General features: G+C 47.6%; 1 protein-coding gene across 5 annotated transcripts in view; it reads right to left on the bottom strand.

Annotated features, from left to right (window-relative positions):
• Window positions 1-4,669: 4,669 nt before the first annotated feature.
• CDK14 (cyclin dependent kinase 14) overlaps window positions 4,670-26,020 on the bottom strand; it is a 2,372,392-nt gene continuing 2,351,041 nt past the window's right edge. For all 5 annotated transcript variants that reach the window (XM_069648415.1, XM_069648417.1, XM_069648419.1 and 2 more), the window contains one exon: window positions 4,670-5,256. The gene's annotated coding sequence lies outside the window, so the exon portion shown is untranslated. The remainder of the gene's footprint in view (window positions 5,257-26,020) is intronic.

The following is a 26,020-nucleotide window of genomic DNA, read 5'->3' as shown; positions in this document are numbered from 1 at the left end:
AAGTTTAGATCTCGAGCCTTGTCACATGGGAAACATAGCAAGTATTGCGATCGAGGATGTTCTTTTTCTCACAAATACTCCTTGTATGATTTGTAACCACCAATGGTCTCAATCATTCTCATCCAGTCATATTTATAATGCTTCCTCTTCACCAGCGCCGGAAGCTGGATGGGCTAGATGGGCTTTGGTTACCATCTGTGATAAATCCTCATACAAGGAATTACATGGAGGGAATATCATTTTGGTGTAGTTTGTTAACCAATGGTGTTTGGACGCCAACAAATTTAGCCGTAGCTCATGTCTAAGAATTACATTTGGAAGAGCATTGGATAGTCCAAGGGTGCTCTTTCAGATCCTGCCTTGAAGTTGATCTAAGATTGTATCAATGTCCAAAAGGCAAAAGTCAAGGCCACATAATACAATGGCTTCCACCTTCAAGGTATAGAATTCCAGTATGGGCATGATAGAAAACTTACAGTGTTTGTCGAATATCAGTCTCATTTGGGATATTAGTGGTCTAACCTTAAAATGTAAGGAATCCTTCCACATTAAATAAGTTGTGTCACAGAGATTGTTAACCAAGTATTGAGTACACATTCAGCGCTCAATTTCAGTGCCTCCAATAATCCATTTAAAGGTTCAAATTTTCTTCCTGTTCATAAATATGATAAGGTTAAATTTAGTCGCATTTGTCTGCAGATTGTATTTTTGAGCATATGTGGAAAAGAGTGGCAGTTTATTTTGTAGACTATATGCGGTTATGTCAACAACAAAAAAATCATTGGCAAATTGCAACCAGTGTAGACGGAGCCCACCCAGTCTTACTGCAAAGATATTTGTGCAATTCCACATTTCATCTAGATCACAAAGATACAGATTAAGCAAGATCGATGCTAAGTTGCAGCTTTGCTTCACTCCAACTTCAGTAGCAATTGCATCTATGAGTAGTCCATCTTGATTAATACAAACACTATAATTGGTGTTGGAGTGAAGCATTGCTATCAAGCCAACAATGTGCAAAGATATGCCAAAAGTCACCATTTTGTTTCGGAGATGCGCTCTGACAACTCAATCGAATGACAAAGACATGTCAAGTGAAGCCATATATATGGGACCTCCTTGAGTGTGTTTTGAGGTTTCTAAGAGGTGTGCCAGAATAGTTGCGTTCAACGAGGTCCCTATATATTTGCAAAACCCAACTTGAAAGCGAGAAAGCGTGTGATTCTTCTGAATGAAACCTTCAAGTTTGTTTAAAATGAGTATAGCAAAAACCTTAGAGGACGCATCCATGAGTGCAATCGGCCTGTAATTAGAGGGATCTGTGGGGGGACTTTTCTTATGGATGGGAATGATAATAGAAGTTAGCCATGAATACGGAATAGTTTTAGTTTCGAAGATGTAATCAAACTTTGTTTTTAAGATGGTGGACCAGAAATGAGGATCATCTTTTAGGACACAAGCAGGAATATCGTCTGGACCTGCAGCTTTTGAGTAGTTAAGTGTTCGAATGGACCATCGAACATCCTCCAATGACCACGGGAATTGTACCAAAAGTGCATTAGCAAGGTGTTGTGTGGGGACTGATGAGTGACCATGAGGCAATTGATATTTCGTCTTCATGTAGTCAGTCCATACCTCTCCCAAAACCGATGTAGCAAATTTAGATGTGACCCTTGCAGTAGGATTTCTCGTAATGCAAATTAACAAGGGGGGGTCCTGGAAGTCCCTCTGCCAGACATTAGTCCTGGTTACGAGAGCCTTATCCAGATTTTTTAGCTCACTATCTTTCACAGAGGAGAAATATCCAAAACATATCAGTCTTTGTTCTGCCCTGGGGCAGTCCAGCACCAAAATGCTAGGCAATTCTCCTCTTGAGAGTTAGATCCTTGGTGCGTTTACCACTTCTCAGACCCCTTAACATTGTCAGACTTTTGTTGTGTAATGCTCTGATAAGAGTTATATAGTCAGTGAAAGTAAGGCCTGTGGAACTGAGTAGTTCTTTGTGGCTAATTCAAGTATAACACGGAACGGAAGAAGTCCACAATGCGCGAATTAGCCTTCGGTTAAATATGGGGAAGGAAAGCACCTCAACATATATGCCGTCCACAACCGGAAGCTGCCACCTTCCAAGCGTTAACAACTGAGATTGCATATTTGTTGATAGAGCACAGAGTGAACACCCATAGTCCGACACAGAGTGGGACACAGGGTCTCTCACCTTATATGTGTGAAGGTGGCAATTTCTTTCGCTGCGGAGCACATCTTTCAATAAAGTTGGACAGAAACAGCCCTAAGACCCGCTGCACACGCCAAACATGCGAAACAGGCACTTATGAAGCACTTCTAATGCATGTGCGCTGATGCGCATGCTCGTGCCTAAAGTAGGGCTGCTGGGAAGTGGTGGGCGGGGCTTGTGGCAACTATTAAATGAAAGAGAAATAGCATACATTAGTATTAAGAAGAGGGTTCTTTAACATTCTTAGAGTCCAATATAAGGTCCAGTATAAAAATGACTCCATTTGCTTCAGCAATCTGACCTTCATTATACGTCCAGCAAAAGATGAAAGTAGAATCCAACACCGTCAGCGTCCCCAGGCGAAACAGGCATTTATGAAGGCACTTCTGAAGCAAATTACAATATACATTTCTCCTTGCTCACTGCCAGGCCCATTGCCCAGACACCAAAGTTATATCACTGTGTTGTGTACTTACTTATTTTTCGCTTTAAAAATAAATAAAACACAGGACAAATTTGCAAAACTATGCTTACTCTCCTTGTGCATATTTGCTGGTCCCTCGTGGTCATGGTCAGTAGCCGGATGGTCCAGGTCATGGCCTTAGGCTATGACCCCTACAATCTGGCCACTGCCCATGGCCACATGCTATACCCCAGTCACCAAAGGTATATTTCTATTTTTTGTACCTACATTATGACACAGACACATTTGCAAAACCATGTTTTCAGGCCTTGCCAATGCTCCTTTGATGTGTTTGCTGCAAATCCACCCATGCTTTATTTTTTCAAAAGTGTAAAAATGTACGTACATACAATAGTCATATAACTTAGCCCCCACTTGACAAAATCCATTCAGACTTTGCACAAACATTCATGGTTGGGTCTACAATGTTTCTGAAAATCTTGAGATCCCACCCCTCTAATTTTGCCCCCTATTGACAAAATCCCACCAAACTTTGCAAAACATTCATAGCACCACATTTTGCAGAACCATTCAGATCCAGGTCTAGAATGACATTCCAACATTTCATGCAGTTTCATTGAGTGGCGTCAAAGTTATAAGCCATCCAAAAACTGCTTTTCAGCAACCCTGTAATGCAAAAATAAGCATAGATGTCCCGAGCATCTCAGATGTTCGTGTACATGACAGGACTGCTCCGGACAGTTTGCGGACATCGGAAAAGTAACACATCTGTTTTGGGGAATTTTAAAGCCATATCCCATCCCATCCTCATCACCCCTCACATCCCCAGAGATTGCTTCATTAGTTTGACAAGTGCAATGTTTTTTTTTAAATATGTTTTTATCGCAATGTCTGCGGACACCATTGGCTATCCGCAAATCCAACATGGCAGGTGTTTTAAAAAATCGGACGCACCTCATGTTTTTCACCATCCAATCAGAGTGGACGTCCGATGTCTGTGGACCTCACGCCGCCCTCTCGGACAACCGAAGGCCAATCCGCGGACCGAACAGGGAAGTGAGTCAGCTGACCGAACCCAGATATCACTAATTTGATTTACCTACTTTTTGCCTGTTTTAAAAAGAACTACTGGATGGATTTACACCAAATTTACAAATGCATGCTTTAGGGATCAAGCCCCTGGTTTTGGTGAAAATCCGTCAAGCGGTTTGGGCTCTAGACGTGAGCAAAACAGTTTTCTCATTGCATCTCTGGGAAAATCCACACATTTTGGGACCCCACTATAACTTTGCCCCCCTTGACGAAACCGCTCCAAATTTCGGAAAATCAATCTGACGGGGCAAATATCTTTTGTGCAAGGTTTCGCGAGGGTTCATCCACGGGGGCGAAGTTATAAGCTGCCCAAAAAGTGCTCACCCTATGGGTTGAGCAACTTAACCATAACTACTGGGCCGCTACTGCAGGCCCTGTAATATATATGCACACACAGAACAAATCCTTGCATCCTTCAGAGCTCAAAGCCTTGGGGTGGATAATATGATGACTTAAATAGTGCTGGCCAATAAGAAAAAGACAGGTTTCAGGATCAGAAGTGCATGCTTTTCAGCTGATTTGCATACCCACAGTGCATTGTTCAGTGGCTCTGAACTGGAGGTGAACCTCCAGGAATGGCTACTTGTTGGCGCTGAGACATTTATTGCTTGTTAGCTTCAATGGCTTACTCTACTCTCACATTTCAGGTCCAAGGGCTTTATCATGCACCATAACCTTGATGGAGCAGACGATTCTCTGTTACATTTGAATTTTTAATGCACATAGAGAAGTGGTTTTCCTTTTGTTGTTCTGCAGTAAAATTTCAATAAAAACATGAGAATACATAAAAGAGCCGTAGTGACCCTGTATATCGGTGTGTATAAAGAAGGACAGACAGACGGATACAAATACGGGGGGAGGGCGTGGTGAACGAAAGAAATAGAAAACTCCAGAAAGTTAGAGTTGGGAGGCAGAGACAAATGGAGAAAGACTTTATGGAAAAATTAGAAACGCGTTTACACACATATAGTCGCTTTTCATCGATGTCGTAGCATGACATATGGAAGAAAATAAAACAAAATAAATTCACTTTTCATTGATTTAATGCCATTGCTTTTTGATTCACTGTTCAAAACTACGATAGAGTGGTGTGTGAAGTGAAAACAAGAACGACCATATAGAATGCAACTTTATGACATAAATGGCAATCATCACTGGCCTCTAACACATGAGGTGTATGTGAGGCACCGGATAAAATCAAGCAACATTCTTGCATGGAATTTAAGACAGGCACTGTCTGATAACAATACGTATAACAATGCTCATTTCACTGTTTATTTCCACTTTCAACAAACGTCTTCCTGAAATTCGACAGAACAGTAGGATTAAGTTTGTCTGGTGAAAAAGGAAATGTCATTTTGTGAATAAGCTGCCAACCGGAAGGCATTTAGTCCTGAAGGGTCCTTTGTACGGGTGCTTCCGATTGTTGATGTGCCACGTTGGAACAGGCTGGGTTGAAGAGAAGTCTGCAGGGACCCAGCTCCGGGCAGAAGACGGGATTATCCTGTCAGGGAAGAGGTAAACAGTTTGTTCAGAGCCAGCCTCCCTGCTGAAATTACACATTCCTAAAATAATTGCTAGTGAAGACTACAATTATTAACTGGGACATCGTGGGCCTGATTTGCAGAGCGATTTCCAATGGGATTGTGCCTTTATAATATGCTTCTGTGAATCAGGCCCTGTGCCTCCAACGAAATGTCAGCACTGATCCCTAGGTTGCTTTGCAACCTAGCCCAAGATTAGAGAACATAACAGGGAAAATAACATTAACAACAGCATTTACAATGGAGCGTTCTTGGCAGATTTTGACAGCACAGTGAAAACTATATGCATGGAATAAGCTGCTATAGAGATTTTAATGCAACCCATTGTGTTCTGAGAATCGCAATTTGAGATCATTTTTTGGCCTTACATCACAATCATATTTCTTTAGTGTTTTGTATATATACATATTCAGTAAAAAACCTTTGGTAAAGGGACATTATGGTTAAATTGCGCTACCAAAAACCTATGAAATTCAGAAAAAAAGTTGTTAAAGGGACGTTAAGATTCCAAGTAAAACCGAAAAACCTCTGAAATTCGCCAGTTATGGTAAGCTAAGCAACCATAACTCGCATCACCACCGTGCACTGCTAAGACTAACACCCAGGACATCAAAGATGACATCACAAATGTCATTGATGACATCACTGATGACATCACATGTCTGGCTCCCCCTTTTTTCACAAATGTCATTGATGACATCACTGATGACATCACATGTCTGGCTCCCCCTTTTTTCCTTTACTGACATATCTAGGCCACATGGTTTTTTTTCAGTAACAGTCAGGAAGTAAAAATTTAAAAGGTACTAAATTTGTAGAATTATCCTTCAAGTATGTTCTTACAGTAATTGCCTTAGGGTCCAGTCACATCATATGAAACATGTACATAGGGGAAGGTACAAGCTTGAAAGACAGCAATGCTCTCTGTGCATGCAGATAATCAGTAGGGTTATCAGCACTTTCTGATAGTTCTGTTGTTTTTTATTACTGTACTTGACCTGTATATGCTCATATGTGTATACATTGTACTCACACTACTTTCCTTAGGGTCGTATCACATCATATAATACATATACATAGGGGAAGTAGCCGCTTTGAAATAGAGCAATCATTTCTCTGCATTAAGATGATCAGTTAGGTTATAAACACATTCTGCTACTACTGCTGCTTTTTTGCTTACTTCACTTTCCCTGTATATACTCATATTTGTATGTGTTGTTGTCTCTTTGTGTTTTGTCTGTAATAATGCAATTATATAGTAAGTGGGTTTCATTAGCTACTTATTACATTTTCACAGTACGCAAATCTCTAATAAGAAAGCAGTTATCATTTCACTGTTCAACATGGCAATATTATGAATATTGCACCTCCATCATGTATGCTGCACACAATGCCTATGTTTCTACATGTGTAGCTTAGTACACTGTATAGAACTTCATAATAGAATGCTATTTATATCAATGCATTGCTTAATGCACTAAGTAGCTCATGATATTTATTCCAATGACCCTTGACACTTTTTTGTGAACATTATAATAACAATCCTTTGTACACACTTTTCATGAAAAGTAAATGCACATCTGATGTCATCAGTGATGTCATCAATGACATTTGTGATGTGATCTTTGATGTCCTGGGTGTTATTCTTAGCAGTGCACAGTGGGGGGGCGAGTTATGGTTGCTTAGCTTACCATAACTGGTGAATTTCAGGGGTTTTTTGTTTTTACTTGGAACCATACGTTCCTTTAACAAAGTTTTTTTTCTGACTTTCATAGGTTTTTGGTAGCAGAACTTAACCATAACGTCCCTTTAACAAAGTTATTTTACTGAATTTCATAGGTTTTTAGTAGCACAACTTAACCAAAATATCCCTGACTTTATATATATGTAACATAGAACATACTGAATCCCCAGCTAGTGATTTTGATGTCCGCGGACTGTGCGTATGTGCGCTGTCGGATGGGGACAACAGCGACACTACCCAAAAACTCAGGGGGTATCTTAAATTGTTTTATCATGCCATATGAACACTGCACAAGTTCAAAATCCAGCACACAAACACATTATGGTGGTAATTCATAGAATTCGGTGCACAAGTGGCGCACGCGGCTGGTGCACAGAGTGCGCGTGCGGCAGTCTACGCCAGCCGCGTGCGCCAAAACCCATTTAGGCTGCACAGTATATTCATGGAATCACACATCCATAACCAGCCGTGGCACAGATTGGCGCAGCGACCCTGCAGCAGCGCCAGTTACGCCCCTAACCCCGCCCCATGCGTCAAAGAAATCGCACAAATCCAGTACCAGGCGCAAAGGCCAGTGGACCAGCATACAGCCCCCAACCACGAAAACGCGTGCAAAACTCCCTCGCACACCCCAGAATACACGTACGCCGCTCGCGCTAGGCCAATAGCGTGTAAAACTCCCCGCACATGCCCCAGAATACACGTACCTCGCTCGCGCTAGGACAATAGCGTGTAAAACTCCACGCTCACCCCTCCGAATACACGTACCCCGCTCGCGCTAGGCCAATAGCATGTAAAACTCCACGCCAGTTATGGTAAGCTAAGCAACCATAACTCGCGCCACCACCGTGCACTGCTAAGACTAACATCCAGGACATCAAAGATGACATCACAAATGTCATTGATGACATCACTGATGACATCACATGTCTGGCTCCCCCTTTTTTCCTTTACTGACATTTCTAGGCCACATGGTTTTTTTCAGTAACAGTCAGGAAGTAAAAATGTAAAAATTTAAAAAGTACTAAATTTGGAGACTTATCCTTCAAGTATGTTCTTACAGTAATTGCCTTAGGGTCCAGTCACATCATATGAAACATGTACATAGGGGAAGGTACAAGCTTGAAAGACAGCAATGCTCTCTGTGCATGCAGATAATCAGTAGGGTTATCAGCACTTTCTGATAGTTCTGTTGTTTTTTATTACTGTACTTGACCTGTATATGCTCATATGTGTATACATTGTACTCACACTACTTTCCTTAGGGTCGTATCACATCATATAATACATATACATAGGGGAAGTAGCCGCTTTGAAATAGAGCAATCATTTCTCTGCATTAAGATGATCAGTTAGGTTATAAACACATTCTGCTACTACTGCTGCTTTTTTGCTTACTTCACTTTCCCTGTATATACTCATATTTGTATGTGTTGTTGTCTCTTTGTGTTTTGTCTGTAATAATGCAATTATACAGTAAGTGGGTTTCATTAGCTACTTATTACATTTTCACAGTACGCAAATCTCTAATAAGAAAGCAGTTATCATTTCACTGTTCAACATGGCAATATTATGAATATTGCACCTCCATCATGTATGCTGCACACAATGCCTATGTTTCTACATGAATAGCTTAGTACACTGTATAGAACTTCATAATAGAATGCTATTTATATCAATGCATTGCTTAAGTAGCTCATGATATTTATTCCAATGACCCTTGACACTTTTTTGTGAACATTATAATAACAATCCTTTGTACACACTTTTCATGAAAAGTAAATGCACATCTGATGTCATCAGTGATGTCATCAATGACATTTGTGATGTCATCTTTGATGTCCTGGGTGTTATTCTTAGCAGTGCACAGTGGTGTGGCGAGTTATGGTTGCTTAGCTTACCATAACTGGTGAATTTCAGGGGTTTTTTGTTTTCACTTGGAACCATACGTTCCTTTAACAAAGTTTTTTTTCTGACTTTCATAGGTTTTTGGTAGCAGAACTTAACCATAACGTCCCTTTAACAAAGTTGTTTTACTGAATTTCATAGGTTTTTAGTAGCACAACTTAACCAAAATATCCCTGACTTTATATACATGTAACATAGAACATACTGAATCCCCAGCTAGTGATTTTGATGTCCGCGGACTGTGCGTATGTGCGCTGTCAGATGGGGACAACAGCGACACTACCCAAAAACTCAGGGGGTATCTTAAATTGTTTTATCATGCCATATGAACACTGCACAAGTTCAAAATCCAGCACACAAACACATTATGGTGGTACTTCATAGAATTCGGTGCACAAGTGGCGCACGCGGCTGGTGCACAGAGTGCGCGTGCGGCAGTCTACGCCAGCCGCGTGCGCCAAAACCCATTTAGGCTGCACAGCGTATTCATGGAATCACACATCCATAACCAGCCGCGGCACAGATTGGCGCAGCGACCCTGCAGCAGCGCCAGTTACGCCCCCAACCCCGCCCCATGCGTCAAAGAAATCGCACAAATCCAGTACCAGGCGCAAGGCCAGTGGACCAGCATACAGCCCCCAACCACGAAAACGCGTGCAAAACTCCCCCGCACACCCCAGAATACACGTACGCCGCTCGCGCTAGGCCAATAGCGTGTAAAACTCCCTGCACATGCCCCAGAATACACGTACCCCGCTCGCGCTAGGACAATAGCGTGTAAAACTCCACGTGCACCCCTCGGAATACACGTACCCCGCTCGCGCCAGGTAATTTGCGTGGAAAACGTCACCCATGTGGTGTGGGCTGCCTGTGGGGCGTGGGGAGGGTGGTATGTGGTGCCTGTGGGGCATGGGGAGGGTTGATGGGCAGACTGGGTGAATTTTGGGGGTTCGCGGGAAGTGTCACATGCGATAGGCCCTGTGCGAGCATGGTACGTGTATTTGTGGGGTACGTGGGGAGTTTCACATGCGATATGCCTTACGCGAGCAGGGTACGTGTATTTGTGGGGTACGCTGGGAGTTTCACACGCGATAGGCCTAGTGCGAGCAGGGTACGTGTATTTGGGGGGTACGCGGGGAGTTTCTCACGTGATAGGCCTAGCGTGAGCAGGGTACGTGTATATGGGGGGTACGCGGGGAGTTTCACATGCTATAGGCCTAGCGCGAGCAGGGTACGTGTATTTGGGGGGTGCGCGGGGAGTTTCACACGTGATAGGCCCTGTACGAGCAGGGTACGTGTATTTGTGGGGTACGCGGGGAGTTTCACACGCGATAGGCCCTGTGCGAGCAGGGTATGTGTATCCTGGGGGTGCGTGGGAAGTCATACACGCTATAGGCCTTAGGCAGCGGGCTACGTGTATAGTGAGGGGTGTGCGTGGAGTTCCACACACGATTTTGCTGGGCGAGCGGGGTGCGTGTATTCCTGGGGTGCCCCAACGCGAATTGGCAGTGTGTGTCGTACCAGGTGAGCCCTCCCCCCCCTCCCCAGGGCCTGCAGGCAGCCCACAACACAGGGGACTATCCTGCACCCCTGGCCATGCCACACAGGCAGGCCATCCACCCTCCCCATGCCCCCCAGCCAGCCCACAAGTCACCATTCACAAGGGAGCACCGACACATGTCCCCCTGCACCCCTACCCACTCAGCAGTGACGGGCACCTGCTAGCAGGCCCCGACTCATGTTCCCCCCACCCACTCACCCACCCAGCAGTGATGGGCACCTGCCAGAAGGCCCCGACTCATGTCCCCCCACCCACTCACCCACCCAGCAGTGACGGGCATCTGCCAGCAGGCCCAGACTCATGTCCCCCCACCCACTCACCCACCCAGCAGTGACGGGCACCTGCCAGCAGGCCCCGACACATATCCCCCCACCCACTCACCCACCCAGCAGTGATGGGCACCTGCCAGCAGGCCCCGACTCATGTCCCCCCACCCACTCACCCACCCAGCAGTGATGGGCACCTGCCAGCAGGCCTCGACTCATGTCCCCCCATCCACTCACCCACCCAGCAGTGATGGGCACCTGCCAGCAGGCCCCGACTCATGTCCCCCCCACCCACTCACCCAGCCAGCAGTGACGGGCACCTGCCAGCGGCCCCGACACATATCCCCCCCACCCACTCACCCACCCAGCAGTGATGGGCACCTGCCAGCAGGCCCCGACTCATGTCCCCCCACCCACTCACCCACCCAGCAGTGATGGGCACCTGCCAGCAGGCCTCGACTCATGTCCCCCCACCCACTCACCCACCCACCCAGCAGTGATGGGCACCTGCCAGCAGGCCCCGACTCATATTCTCCCCACCCACTCATCCAACCAGCAGTGACGGGCACCAGCCAGCAGGCCCCGACTCATGTCCCCCCACCCACTCACCCAGCCAGCAGTGATGGGCACCTGCCAGCAGGCCCAGACTCATGTCCCCCCACCCACTCACCCACCCACCCAGCAGTGACGGGCACCTGCCAGCAGGCCCCAACACATATCCCCCCACCCACTCACCCACCCAGCAGTGATGGGCACCTGCCAGTAGGCCCCGACTCATGTCCCCCCATCCACTCACCCACCCAGCAGTGATGGGCACCTGCCAGCAGGCCTCGACTCATGTCCCCCCACCCACTCACCCACCCAGCAGTGATGGGCACCTGCCAGTAGGCCCCGACTCATGTCCCCTCCCACCCACTCACCCAGCCAGCAGTGATGGGCACCAGCCAGCAGGCCCCGACACATGTCCCCCCACCCACTCACCCACCTAGCAGCGACGGGCACCTGCCAGCAGGCCCCGACACATATCCCCCCACCCACTCACCCACCCAGCAGTGACGGGCACCTGCCAGCGGCCCCCACACATATCCCCCCACCCACTCACCCACCCAGCAGTGATGGGCACCTGCCAGCAGGCCCCGACTCATGTCCCCCCACCCACTCACCCACCCAGCAGTGATGGGCACCTGCCAGCAGGCCTCGACTCATGTCCCCCCACCCACTCACCCACCCAGAAGTGATGGGCACCTGCCAGCAGGCCCCGACTCATATTCTCCCCACCCACTCACCCAGCCAGCAGTGACGGGCACCAGCCAGCAGGCCCCGACACATGTCCCCCCCACCTACTCACCCACCCAGCAGTGATGGGCACATGCCAGCAGGCCCCGACTCATGTTCCCCCACCCACTCACCCACCTAGCAGTGATGGGCACCTGCCAGCAGGCCCCAACACATGTCCACCCCACCCATTCACCCACCCAGCAGTGATGGGCACCTGCCAGCAGGCCCCCACTCGTGTCCCCCCACCCACTCACCCACCCAGCAGTGATGGGCACCTGCCAGCAGGCCCCGACTCATGTCCCCCCCACAACACGTTATCATGATCCACAATCATGGCCCTCATGGCCAACCAAATCCCACTGCACGCCACCCCTGCCCAAAGAACCAACCAAGTATTACATACACCCCACATTGAAATGGCCATTACATGAAAAAACCCAAATGGCATGTATGTACATCAACACATGTCGGTCACACACACACAATGGGTGCCAGGGAATGTAAAAGCCACATCGTGACATGCATGAAACCAATGAGAGAATACCACACATTGAAGTATGAAACAAAAATGTATTAAACACAAATGCCGTGAATCAAATGAAAACACACAAAAATGTAAATAATAAATAAAATGCTGCATGTTTCAAAATGAGAAAAAATATGAAATCAAAAACCCAAAAAATCCAAATGAAAATGTGTCGAAAGTCTCCGTCCAACAAAGCAAATCCAAAGGGAAAGAAATAAGTAAAATCCATTGCTCCATGGTGAGAAAAAAAAATGATGATAAATCCACTGTCCAACTATATACAAATTACAAATCCAGGGTCCATGAGCCCAACGATATAAATGAAACCTACCAAAAAGCCTACCTAATAAATAACTATATACAAAAATGTGGGGCATAGTCCATGCGCCCCACATTAAAGAAAAAAGAAAGGAAACTTAACACTAATGAACTATATAACTATATACAATGGTGGCGGGCAAGTCCAACGGCTAACTTGTTGATGTCCTGGGCCAGGGCATCATCGAACTCCTGTTCAATGTCGTGGAGGCGGGCCTGTTCACTATCCCCGAGGTCTTGCAGGGATAACGCCATGTTCACCTCCAAATCCCTGCGAATTCCCTTGAGGCACTCAGCCCGCCTCAGCATCCTGCGCATGGAGTTCTCCGCCCTGACCATAGTGAGCCGTGCCTCTTCCGCCCGCCACTGCTCCGCATCTATGGCCTGGCCCAACCGCTGCCACACGGAAGACACTCCCAATCCAGGGTCCTACTGCCCTCTGGCTGATGCCTGCCTCTCTGATGTTGATGTCCCCGAGCCATCATCGCTCCCACCTTGAGCCTGCTGCTGCCGTGCATGTCCCCTGCTTTGTGATGCCTGCACATCCTCCTCCTGCTCGGGTCCAGTTGTTGTGGTGGCCACCCCGGGTGGACCTCCGACTCCCGACTGTGGCAGGGATGTCTCATCCACCAGCCTGGCTGCTGGGTCAGGGCCAGCTCCACAGGGTGCCCGGGTGACACTTGGGCAGGAAGATGGTACGGAGGACGACTGGTGCATAGGGGGTTCAGTTGAGGAGGGGGTCAGTAGAAGCTCCAGCACACAGAGGAACCCAGCACCGGTGATCCCTCCTAGCCAGTCGATGCGGTCTTCGAGGCAATCGAAAGGACGTGCTTTGTCCTCACGAGAACCCTGCATGTCATCCCGAATGTCACGAACATACAACGCCACCCCAGTCAGGACAGGCAGAACACGGTCCCGGATTGCCACATCCGCAGGGAGAGGAAGGCCAGTCGTTGTGCGGCTATCCCCTCCCTGAAAATGGGTCTGGACGAAGGCATCCCTGCTGGCACCGGATGATGCAGTCGCAGGATCGGGGACAGGATTACACACAGGCACCTCCGAGGTGGCCTGTGCTGCCTCCTGTCCCCGCCCCTGGACTGCACCACTGGAATCCCCCCCTCCAGGCCTCGTGTGTGTGACTTCCACGGCCTCCTCCTCAACCAAACCCTCCACCAACCTGGATGACTCTGTGCCATCTTGGTCCGTAGGCCCCTGTGGGGTCTCAGCTGACCCTTCTGCCGCCGAGGAGTCCACCTCTGACCTCTGCCTCTTGGACCTACCCCCGGCAGCTGCAGCCGCGGATCCGGCACCAGACTCCTCACTCCCCTAAGAGATGTCAACCTGGGAAGGGAGCTGGGCCTTGCGTCTCCAGCTGGCGGTGGGATCACTGCCGCTGTGCTCCACAGCACCGTCCCCACCCTCTTCATCAGTTGACACTGCAGACAGGGAGAGACAGAACACAGGCATCAGGGCAATGTACAATGGTCTGATACACACATGACAGTTGCAGATGAGTGGCAGTCGCAAACTTCAGACAGGGCATTACACACCCCAACACACATGTCATTTCAACTCACGCACATGTGCAAAACAACAGGAATGTTGCACAAGGCAGCACCATCCATACACAAACAATAGCATGAGTAGCCGAAGGTGAGCCTGACATCACATGCAACACGGGGAGTGCTGAACACATGCACACACGCCACCAGACATACATGCACCTATAGATCTCCACCACCTGTCGCAGTGATAACATCGCCATCCATGTAACATCTCGCCATCAGCCTCCTATATGTCAGTGTCACATGCATCCATGGTGTATCACAGTTGCACGCTTGTCATATACACAAACATGCACATGTACATAGTGCAGATACATGCAGGTGGAACCAGTATCCATGTGTGACACCACAACCATGCCACATTACATACACAGAAATTCAAAATGTGTGCACCCACACCTGCATTTGGCCAGCATGCTTACCAACACATACACCATCAATGTGTCTCACACATGAGAGGACACACATGTGGCAGGCTCACGTCCCCGTACATACACATACATACATGGCCCTACAAAGACATAAGTGCAACCTGCACACTCCTGCCACACCTCAACATGCACAGCGTCCAATCACTACACACGTACACTTACTGCTCAATTCCAGATGGGTCTGCCTCTCAAGGACCTGGACGTGGAGCGCTGGGCGTATACATTGCATGACCCTCATCTGAATGTTCGTTAGGCGGACCCGGTACCCCTCAGCATCCGTTGACTTCAAGAGGCGCCAGGCCCTGTTGAGGGTCCTGGACCTGAAGTCCTCCCAGCGCTTCCGGACGTGTTTGATGTCGCGGGCTGCCACCTCCTCCACGTTGATGGCAGCCACGATGTCCATCCAGATCCTCTTCCGTCCTTCATAGTCGGCGCGCGAACTTCCAAAGAGGGCATCATACTGCCTCAGAACTTGCTCCACCAGGATACCAACTTCATTTGCACTGAAGCTGGTAGCCCTCTGCCTCCCTGCTGGGGGGTTGCCACTGGTGCCAGATGGTGTTGTGTCCAACATGCCAACCGCCGAGGCATGTGTGGGTGGGCAAATGGGTCCTGGGGCTGGGCTGTTGAGCGATTGCATCACAGTCGGGAGTCTTCTGTTCCATCAGGGGTGGTCACAGCAACTGGACCCCTGCAAATGGCTGACGTGCAGGCACCAAAGAGCAGGGCAGGTGTTTTGCAGGCAGGCAGGCAGCAGCAGATGGCAGTTGGGAGCATGCTCGGGGCTCTGGGAGGCAGGAAAATGGCCTTCTGGGCATGAGTGTGGTCTTCCTTGTGTTGTCGCGTGGACATCTTGATTGGAGTGATTTGGCACGTGAAAAAACTGCACATCAGCGTGTAATTCGAGCAAAGGCCCTTCGTGCGTAAACGCGTCTGTGACGTTACATGCGCGGGCGTTTCCCTCGTGACGGGTGCATAGTGATTCTGCCCATGACAAAACAGCACGTCTGCATGTTAATACATGTAATCCGAGGAAAGGCCTAAGCGCATAAGTGATGTGACGCGCGCATGCATTTCCCTCAGCACGGTTTAAAGGTGAGCAGGTCCAGCAGTTCGGTGTACGTGCCTTTCGTGGAGACCGATGTGTGTGTTGCTACTTCGTGTTGTTTTGTGCACCATCAATACTTCGCAGTGGATCAAGGACCTATCTCTTCTTTTGGCGTGGGTATTGGCTATGCATGTTTTTCATTATCATGCTAGTCTGACGGTGAGTCGCGCACGCTATTTTTCCTACTGCGGGGGCCCCTGTGTATCGCGTACCCGTTTTTGAGGTCATAGTAGCCTGAGTGTCCCACGCGTACGTGTTTTTCATGTCCCTGGGTGCCACCGCGTACTGCGGGAGGTTAATTCCACAGACTTGGGCTACCGGGGTGCGTGCACGGATTTACTGCAGTTTTGGGGTGCCTGAGCATTGCGTGACCTGTCAGTTCATCACCGGGGTCACATACAGCCGTGCAGGTGCAGGGGTGCTTATAACATCTTGTATCCCACCCCCTTCACCCCCATTGCCCAGGACAATTGTCGTGTACACCTCCCACTGGCACTTCTCCATCTGTGCCGGCACTACTCCATCTGTGCCATGGTTGGGAGGCCACCAAAGGTGAGCGGTGCCTCAGCTGGGCGTACTCCTCGTGGCAGGCATGGTCAGGGACGTGGCCGGGGTGTGTCCCGGGTGACCAGGGAGTAGAAGGACTCCAGGGTGTCCAGGGTGGCTGCAGAGGGGGAATAGGCAGGGGTGTGGCAGCTCGTGATGATGTTGTGCCACATGTTGGTGCAGTCATGCCACCACCCCCTGCGGCTCTGGGAGATGCAGTACTTGCATCTGGCACTGGCGCCCGTGTGACCCGGCAGTCCGTTTCATCGACTGCCACGGGCCCAAGGGTAGTGGTAGCTGCAGATGCAGCTGTGGTCACCACCACCCAGGCTCAGGGTCTGCCAGCGCAGGCTGCGTTGGCACTTGAAGAGTCCATGGAGGATTTCCAGCAGGTCAGGAGGAACACCGTAGGTGCACACAGGGCTGCCCTGACCGAGACACGTGTCCCTGGGGCAGTGATGTCATCTGCTGCCCCAACCAGCCGGGTGTTGGCAAGTGCAGGGGCAGATGTAGCCAACAACACCCCGGTTGTGAGTCTACCAACCAGGACAGTCGCGGTCAATGACCCTGGCACAGCGGATGTTGCTGCGCAGGGTCCATTCCAGGGCACCCAGCAGCCACTGATGCAAGTCATGCCTTCGGTCGTCCTACCACCTGCCACTCCCTTGGTTCAATCCTCCGGTGCCACTGGCCATACTGATCAGGGCGGCAATCGCCAGCCAGGGTCCGCGCCACTATCCAAGAGGAGGAAGGTTGCATCTGCACACAGGCTGGGACCCCAGACACAGCCACAGCCTCCTGCACGTCAAGGAAGAAACCTTTCTGGGTGCAGGAACTGGACTCCCTTGTGGACTACGTGCGGGCCCACAGCCATGACATGCTAGTGGGGCTGAATTGTAAAACTACGGCTGCCCATCAGAATACCCACTGGAAGCATGTCACGGATAATGTGAGTGCATTCGGCCTTAAGGTGCGCACAGCTGCCGAGTGCAAGAAGCGTTGGGATGACCTCAAACGCAGCACTAAGGACAAGCGTGCCTCAAATTACAACATGACTCTGGTGACTGGCGGTGGGCCACCACCTGAGGAGGATGACCTCACTCCGCACGAGGCACTCGTAGCGGAGTTCATACCAGAAGAATTGGTCGAAGGAGTGGGAGAGATGTAGGACTTTGATGCCCTGTCCAGTGAGTGTTGTTGCGTGTATGTCAAGCCCATGTGTGATTTACCTGTGTGATGTTTTGTGCTTGACTGCCACTAAATGCTATGTGTAGATGGTTCTCATGTGCTAGTCATGCAATGCCTCACTGATGCGTGCATGCTGTGCAGGAAGGTGGACATGTAGAGCAGACGGGGACTGTCCTCATCACCACACTTGCACCCTACTCACATGCTAGTCACCCAGATGCCCCTCCTGTCCATTTGCCAGCTCACTGGCCCTTCTGCATGTACCCAGGGGTATCATTCCTCTCAGCACTGGGACTATGTCATTGCATGACTGACGTGCATGTGTCCTCTGACTGCATGCGGGTTCTCCGTGTAGGCATGCCCCCTTGCCCCTCCACCACCCCTGCACCCCAATTCCACCAAAGCAATGCTGTGCATCATTTTGGCATACAGCATTTTCCTGTTCAAGCCTCCTGTGTACATGCTAACTTCCACCAGCCAGCCTGCCAGACACATGCATTGGGGACCATCCTCTGCCCTTCATGCAGGGTGTCTCACTTGGACTGTGCAGATGGCAGATGCTCCGCAGAGACCTGAGTGCCCATTCATGCGCCATGTGCATTCCATGCATGCCCCTATGTGTCTTTGACTGGATGATCATTGTAGTACGTGTCCAGGATGATCAACACTTCATGGCATTTCTTCAGCCATTAGTCAACTAAAAAAGGATCTGGGGATTATTTTTAACAGAGGACAAGACTACGCCCCTTGAAAAAACCAACTATATTTCCAAAAAGTCTTGACACCTCTTTTTGCTATCACCCCTAAGGTCAAGGGCCCCTATTTCAGGGTTCGACCCACTGCAGGGACTGTTAAAACCACACAAACAGAGAGACACTCTACCACTACGTATGGAGATTACCACACTCAGATTCAATTTTATAAATATAAACTCTAAAAGAATTTTTATTAATTTTTAAAAAAAAATAATTGATAAAATCAACAGAAATACAGCAAATTCATTTAATCATTAGTAAACACATAGCGAGAAAAAAAGTGAAACACCTACATATACACAAAATCTCATATGTATTTAGAAAGATAAATAAACACCACTATGAGTTTTACAATCACGAACATCGAAGTAAATGTGTTGGAGCCCTCCCCATAAACCTACGAAAGATGAATAACATACATGAAAATCCTAACAAGAACATTCAATTTATGAAAACCCATAAAATAATGCCCATCCAAGGGATGACCATCTAAAAAATGACACGTAACACTTCAAACTAGCACTTAGTCACATTCAATCAGTACTTGTGTCTAGGGTACTCGATTTTAGTAGACTCAATTGAAAATTGCTTAGCATCAAGTACAAAGTTATCAGTAAGTAAATACTGCTGTCATAATTAATATCACAGTGACAACAATCCCAACATGTTTCATTCCCATAAATAAATCACAACCATTCTGTGCGGGAAATTCTTCAGGGGAATTTTACAATGTGTCATAGAAATGAGCTTGGTAGACATCCGTCTTCCTTTGTATGCGTGCCGCTGACAGTCCTCTATCAGGGCTGACCTGTTTATTACAACAGGGACCTATGGAAATAGCACAACCCTATATATGAGTCAAATTACATAAATATTAATTTAGTAACTTCTAATCAAAATGAATGAATAATCTTGACCAGGCTTACCACATTTATTCGAGTAATACAGATACAATGGGTCAAGTGGAATTCCTTATTATTAGGAACCGGTTCTATGGGAACAAGGAGAAAATGTATCCATTTAGCATACTTATGATCAGTCAGAGGTCCTGAGTGAATCAATGGTCTTTTAATGATTTATTGCTGATGGAAGGGAATGTTTATACCCCCAAACATGTAATTTAAAAAAAAAACCTGCAGTTGCAATAAGACTTCCCTTCTTGTTTAACAAAGCACCACATTTCGTATAGTCATTACTCTAAAAGTACAAATAAAATTGTAATTCATACTCAAAGTGGTCCACAAAGTTCTATAACTGGACCATCTAACTTCCTTACAAAGATACACGAGTGTTGTAAAAAGCTGTATTAGATACTGCGACTCAAACGTGTTTCCATGTATTTTAAAACCATTAGAACTATGCCCCTTCATGCACGGTGCTACTTTTTCCTTTCATACAGGTACAGCATATTAATCTTGGCTCGTACCTGAAAAAAGTGCACAGGTTGCACTTCCTGGTGAAAAACATCTTTCCTGAATGTAGAGAGTCCCTCCCTTTCCTTGAGACGGTTCGCGAATCGCATGTATGACCAGGGCGTGCAGCACTTTCACTCTTACATCGCGCAATTCTAGAGAGGCAAAATAACAACAGTATTTATAACTTATAGAGCCCCACCTCCTAGCGTTTTTTATTATTGCATAGCCATCGTGAGCGTCCTAATGCAACTCGCGCTCTTAAAAATATCCGCAAACGGGCTCTGCTTAACTCGCTCACCTTTGTTTTGTTTGAGACACCGTTCCGCACGTCTTTGAATGTTCTACCACAGCTATTGTCTTCGCTGGAGTGGGAATTAGTCCTACTTTTATTTTCATGGCATCAACCGGACGCGATGGTTCTATTCCACTCCTCTTCCTGTTTGAACACTAGTATGTCGAAGATGATTCCAAATGGCCTTCTGGTGTCAGCCATTTCTCCTCATACATAGACATAATCGATGGCAGTCCCGACCGTAGTTCTCAACTCATAAAGTTAATGCCACGGAGTGCAATATAATGGTGAGTTACATAATTACATGCTCGTGTCACAGCTAACACTATGGGGAAGCTTTTTATCTCTTCTGAACTAATCGAAAAATGACAAACGCTAACCAGATTGCATATTTAATACTTAATTGTGCAAAGAAAAATTGCATGTTCTTTCTATATTTGACATATTCTGCATTTCGCAATTGTTAGCCCAGTTACAAAGTGTGACTATCAAAGTTCTAAGTCCGAATTGTTGTTAGCGCATAATCTGTAACAAGTTACCGATTACTGGTCAGCCTTATTATATAAACAAAGAATGGTAATGACTGCTCCAACATTACTGTACAAGATTACCCTCTTGAAAACATATGTTTTTAAACATATCGACCACAGCTATGTCTTCTCAGACTGATGACCAATCTATCATCTCGTTCAGGCCTTTGTCTATGCTGTTGCACAAATATATCAACCATTGTTCTTTGTTATATCATTTCTTCTTGCTCAAGGATCCGTCTCCTATCAGCGGTACTTGTGCCAGGACGGTCCATGTCAAAGATTCTGGTGTATTTTCCATTGCCAAAAAGAGCCCAACCATACGCGCTGTTAATGTTCAATTTCTAATACAACTTTTATGTTCTGAAATTATGATTTTAACCCTTGTCTCTGTTTTACCTATGTATAACTTCTGACATGGGCACCATACTGCATACACCACCATTTTGGAGTTGCAGTTTGTGAACTGCAACTGTTTCCAAGAGTTTCGGAGACCCAGATCGACTTCTTTGGACCTCTTAGTGGAACTGCAACATATGCATGTACCGCATGTGACATGTCCTGTTGGTTTGGCTGCACCCCATGCCTCAGTTAATGTCGGCTGTTCTTTCCTGATATATACATCATTCTTGGTGACAATATCTTTAATGTTACCCCCCTCTCTTGAATGCACACAGTGGTCGATCCAGAGGACACTTGCCACCTTCTAGTATATGCCAATTTCTCTTCACTATAGCATTTACTTTATTAGATAGTGAGTTGAAAGTGCTAACAAACACCACCTTGTCATCTTTCTTGGTTTTTAATGAATACTCTAACAGTGCTTCCCGATTATTATTACTGGCTCTCTTCTGGACTTTCTGTGTGCAGGAACTGGACTCCCTTGTGGACTACGTGCGGGTCTACAGCCATGACATGCTAGTGGGGCCGAATTGTAAAACTACAGCTGCCCATCGGAATATCCACCGGAAGCATGTCGCAGATAATGTGAGTGCATTCAGCCATGAGGTGCGCACAGGTGCCGAGTGCAAGAAACGTTGGGATGACCTCAAACGCAGCACTAAGGCCAAACGTGCCTCAAATTACAACATGATTCTGGTGACTGGCGTTGGGCCACCGCCTGAGGAGGATGACCTCACTCCGCACGAGGCACTCATAGCGGAGTTTATACCAGACAAATTGGTCGAAGGAGTGGGAGAGATGCAGGACTTTGATGCCCTGTCCAGTGAGTGTTGTTGCGTGTATGTCCAGCCCATGTGTGATTTACCTGTGTGATGTGTTGTGCTTGACTGCCACTACATGCTATGGGTAGATGATTCTCATGTGCTAGTCATGCAATGCCTCACTGATGCGTGCATGCTGTGCAGGATGGTGGAAATGTAGAGCAGGCGGGGACTGTCCTCATCACCACACTTGCAACCTAATCACATGCTAGTCACCCAGATGCCCCTCCTGTCCATGTTCCAGCTCACTGGCCCTTCTGCATGTACCCAGGGGTATCTTTCCTCTCATCACTGGGAATATGTCATTGCATGACTGACGTGCATGTGTCCTCTGACTGCATGCGGGTACTCCGTGTAGGCATGCCCCCTTGCCCCTCCACCACCCCTGCACCCCAATTCCACCATAGCACTGGTGTGCATCATTTTGGCATACTGCATTGGCCTGTTCAAGCCTCCTGTGTACATGCTAACTTCCACCAGCCAACCTGCCAGACACATGTATTGGGGTACGTCCTCTGCCCTTCATGCAGGGTGTCTCACTTGGACTGTGCAGATCGCAAACGCTCCGCAGGGACATGAGTGCCCATTCATGCTCCATGTGCATTCCATGCATGCCCCTATGTGTCTTTGACTGGATGATCATTGTATTACGTGTCCAGGATGATCAGAATTTCATGGCATTTCTTCAGCCATCCCATGCCCACTCTGGCCCAGTCCTGCATCAAACACATGTTTCGGGTGGGGCACAGTCCTCCCCCAGTTTCATGGCCATTGACTCTGTCCAACTGGTGTAGTGGCTTTTGCACACATGGGTATACTACTGAGGGTTTGTCATGTCTCCTGCTTACTGTCCCATCCTCATCTGCTGTGTTGTCAGTTGACTCAGATGATCCCATTGATGCTAGTCAACACTGTCTGCCAATACACAGGTCTCTGGTCACCCTTTTACTACCATGCAACGCATCCCTGCATTTTCACTCGGGGGGGGGGGTTTGCTTGTAGCCATGCAACCCAATGCATGCACATTGCACGTGATGCCTGAACTTGCCCCTGCACTGCCTTCATGTTTTTTGATACACATCATGAAGTTCTTGTTCATGTAGAAAGTGAGTAACGTACACATGTTCTGCACTGTATCACCCCACTTCTGAGCCATGTAACACTGTCCTACATGTGTACTCACTGAAGCAATGTCAAATTGACCAGGCGTGCATGGCAGGTTCTCTTTTGTGTGTGACATGCATGCTTCATGTGTTGGCTGTCTGTGTGATGTCCATGTGTGAGTGTGTTATGTGCTTCTAACATGTTTACTAATGTTTGTTTTCTCTCCACTTTTCAGATGATGACGCAATGGAGCCAGAGGATGGTGTTGTCATGCCAGGCACAGGGTTGTTATAACAACCACAACCCGGCACAAGTGGGGGTTGTGGGGTGGTAGACCACGAGAACCCATGTGTGCTACAGACCATCTTGTCTTTGGCTGGCAATGAGTCCAGCCCAGATGACCACTCTGACGGCCATGTCGAGTTGGATGTGCATCAGGTCCATACGTCAGGGGTGAGTGATTCTGATGTGGACACTCCTCTGTCCGCAACACCTGCACTGAGGGGTCAGACAGTGGTGGGACCTCCGCCTGTGGTGGATCGGGATGCAGGGTCACCCTCCACACTAGTCGCTGATGTGCCTGGTGCATCACACAGACGGGGGCATGTAGTCGTGCAGCTGCAGTCGGTGTCAACCCAAAGAGGATGCCTGCTCCTTGGGTCCCGCAGGTGTCAAGCCTAGCAACGCGGTGGTCGCGCGCCACCGAGGTATACCGAGTGGGAGCAAGACATGACTGCCAATTCAGAATGGCAGGGGGCAGAACTTGATAACATTGCTGCGTGCATGGAACGTGTGGCCCAGTCCGTGCTCCCCCCTGCTAGGCAGGTGCTTCTCCAGCAGCAGGCGGCACAGTCCACGGCCCGCTCACTCAAGCTGGGCATGGTGGCCTCAGACAGGGCACGCCAGGCTGAAATGTTGTCTCTGCATCAAGCAATTACTGCTCACGTCCAGAGGGTGTGGTCAGAGGAGAGGTTTGAGCAGCTTGAGCGTACCATCTCGGCTGAGCTACGTGCTTGCCGGTAGGTGCATCAGTTGTCCAGCCAGACCACACAGGAAGAACTCTGTGTTAAACGTGTTACCTTGCAAGAGGAAGCACGTGTATCACGGGAGGTTCTGCATACAGACCTGCGTGTCATTGCAGCACAGAAACAGTCTCACCCGTCTGGCAGACTTGCTGCCGATGAGGGGCAAGCTGCGCCTAGGCGTGGTCAGGGTCCTGTGCCACATCCTCCTTTTCAGGATGAGGCAGACTCGGACGACGAGATATCTCCCACACAGGTCATGGTGTGCAGGCGTTGAGCCTATGGAGGTATTTTTTTTTGTCTCAACATCATCACATGTTGGTGTTGAGGTGCACCCTGTACCTCCTCCCTCCTGGGTGCCCCCCCCCCGGGTCGTATGTGGCCATTTTTGATTATTGCTTTTAGTTTAGTTAATATTAACTATTTGATAGTTATTTTAATTAGGTTATGTATGTTTTTCATTGTTAGTTTAATTAGTTAATATAGTTTAATATTGTTTGTCTATTGTGCATCAATGTGACAGCGTGGTGCTTTGTGGCTTTTGAAAGCATCCACTGTCTGTTCCAGCTGGGCCCTTCAAGCTTGTCTTGTGTATGTGTTTACAGCATGGGGTCCTGACTCACATAGGCCACTCCTGCTTCCCTTATCCATGGGCTCGCTAGGATGGTTCGGTGTTACACAATTGTACACAAGGGCTTTGGACTTTCTTAATAACTGTGGTCTGTCTGCTGCTGTACTACTTGTGTTAACACCCCTAGTGGGGATTGGTTGCGTTTTATCCACCCCATGTCTGTAATCAATTTGGGTGAGTATGTGATTGATGTCTCCATTAATTGATGTGGCTTGTGATGTATATTATTTTCTTGCCTGTATATGTGCTTGATGCACTTCATGCTGTAGACCGTAGCCTGCACCCTGGGCCTGTCAAAGTGACACTGATGGTGGAAGGAGTTTGGATGTAGGTCTGTAACCTGGTCCAGTGACAACCAGCATGTAGACACACACACAGGGAACTTTCCAGCCTTATTAATTTATTTAATGCCATTTCTGCAGGAAGATGAGCATGCAGACTACCTTTTCCAGCAGACACAGGGACGACTAATCCAGAAAACTGGCCACCTTCGGTGGTGCAGACGTGTGGATATGTGCGCAAGGGTTTTGCTGCTGTTTTACTTGGAACCATAACGTCCCTTTAGCAAAGTTTTTTCACTGAATTTCATAGGTTTTTAGTAGCGCAACTTAACCATAACGTCCCTTTAACAACGTTTTTTTCACTGAATTGCATAGGTTTTTAGTAGCACAACTTAACCATAACGTCCCTTTAACAACGTTTTTTCACTGAATTTCATAGGTTTTTAGTAGCAAAGCTTAACAATAGTAACTTTGACTTTATGTACATGTAATATGGAACATACTGAACCACTTCTACTGAATGTGATGTCCGCAAACTTTTTTGATGTCCGCGGACATGTCCGGACAACAGTACCACTACCTAAAAAGTCTGGGGGGGTATGTTTAATTGTTATATTACAACATGATAACATTTAAAAAAATCACAAAGTAGTACACATACATATTATATGTAGTAATACATAAGAAATGTAACCCATATATGTACCACACTAACCATTCATTTAAATACAATATGTTCTAAAATGGAATATACCAAGAGAAGATTAATTGGCTTCCGATATAATTACCTCATAGACACTCCACAACTAAGACCAAGACCAGACCTACAGAGTACTCAGAACATATCTTACCTGAAATAGTAAGTGTACATCATTTTAATCATATCTTTATAAACTTTCTGTATTAAACTAAAGAAAAAATATTAAATATATTTTTCTTTTCTCACAGAAATGTCTAGTACTCTGGAATGGCTAGAGGAGCACTTCCCACATGACGAAATGTCAGAAACTAGTGAAGCTAATGGTACACACT

The sequence above is a fragment of the Ambystoma mexicanum genome, chromosome 2q (assembly GCF_040938575.1).
Source record: "Ambystoma mexicanum isolate Mex_15411 chromosome 2q, UKY_AmexF1_1, whole genome shotgun sequence".
NCBI classification, from domain to species: domain Eukaryota; kingdom Metazoa; phylum Chordata; class Amphibia; order Caudata; family Ambystomatidae; genus Ambystoma; species Ambystoma mexicanum.
Note: the sequence above shows the minus strand (reverse complement) of the source record. Positions and strands in the feature narration are given on the sequence as shown.